This window comes from Numida meleagris, chromosome 5 (genome assembly GCF_002078875.1).
Source record: "Numida meleagris isolate 19003 breed g44 Domestic line chromosome 5, NumMel1.0, whole genome shotgun sequence".
Taxonomy (NCBI): domain Eukaryota; kingdom Metazoa; phylum Chordata; class Aves; order Galliformes; family Numididae; genus Numida; species Numida meleagris.
Window position 1 is genome coordinate 7,542,542 of NC_034413.1, and position 1,626 is coordinate 7,544,167.

Here is a 1,626-nt window from a genome sequence, read left to right on the forward strand (position 1 = left end):
GTGCGTGGGCCGTCGTCGGAGCTGCTGCGTAGGGAATAAACGCGAGTCCTTAAGAATCGCCCCGAGAGCGGCTAGAGCGCGTGGAATCCCTACAGAGCAGTCTCCCCTTTCCCCCCCACCCCGGAGCTGGGCCGCGCAGCCGCGAGACCAGCTGATTTCTTTCCAGTCGAAGTCAAACTAAGCGTCCTGTATTAAAATGTGCTCCATCTGGCTCCACGAAATCGTAGTGGGTGGTGGTAGCAGGGCTTCCCGGCTGTGCCAGCTGTGCTTACAGCACGCAAGAATGTGTGGGATTAGGGCCCAACTTTTAGTTAAAGTTCTGAGACTTCCATGACAGCTGGAGGTAATCAATGAGGAAATAGCCGTGCTGCTTTCCAATGGGCACGGTGAGACCCCTCCACTTCTGTCCTGAGCACAGAGAATAAAATCTTACAGCTGTCAAACCAGCTCAAGGGCTGGATTTAGGGCTCGTCTCACAGAGCGCTGAGTGTTTGCTTTCTGGAATATCACAGTACGGATGATAGCTGCAAATCTCAAGCACATAAGTTACATTTTGTGGTTGCGTGTGGTTCACGCTGTCCTACAGCGTGAGCAGAAAGACACACGGCCTTCTGATAAATGGGTTTGGAGAGCTGCTGTCCCTCCCCCTCACCCATCACAATGTTAGGCATTGTACCTTCCTTGCACAACTTAAAAGAATTATATTCTGCTGACTACTTGCTCAGCCCATTAATCTCCCTGCCTTTGCGTGTGTCCTACAAGGAAGTATCGCTAAGGCAGGCTGCTCATGGCTCTTGCTTCTCACAGCAGTGCAGCAGGAGGGCTTTCCTCTTCAGGCATGACTTGTGCAGATTCATTTCTCTGACAGTGCTTCCCAGAGCGTTAAAGCAAGTTATATGTGAAGTATGCAAGAGCCAAGAGCCTGGTGCCGAGGTACTGAGAGCCTGGTACCTTCATTCATTTTGTTTATTCATTGGTAAGTGCCTGCGGGTGAAACCACGAAAAAACACAGTTACAGGGAAATAAATACATGTTTAGCTGAGGGCTAAGCATGTTCCCAGTGCTTCCCAGAGCCCAAGAAGCAAATATTCCTGCTGAAGTCAACAGCTGTCTCTGCACAGAGCAAGACCAAGCCCCAAGTGTGCATAAGCACTTTTTCAGCCTGTGCTGGAGGCAGGGGCTCTCCCAGTGCCTGCTCACACTTTCCTTAGCTGCTAGCAGTGCCCAGCACCCTCCCTGACACACTTCTGGCACGTATTAGTAACAGGCTTTTGTTACCAAAGAAGTTTGTCTCCAGGACAAATGTGCAGACAAGGTTAGTGGTGCCCACCAAAACCATTCCTTCTTATTAAAAGAGTCGGGTATCTACATAAGTGCTCTGGAACTATCATGCAAGATTTTAATTATGCACCTTGTTTGCTTAGATCTCATTTACATATCTGTAATCTAGCTGTGGCAATATTTGCTGCAACCTTCAGCTGCGAGGGTGAATTCTCAGGTGGGTGGCACGGGTGGCCGTCACTGCGGGACATGGAAGCAAGGTGTCAGAGTCCTTCTCCATAAGACAAAATGTAAAACAAACAAACAAACAACAAAAATACTTTTTATGAGGTCAGAAGGAGAAAT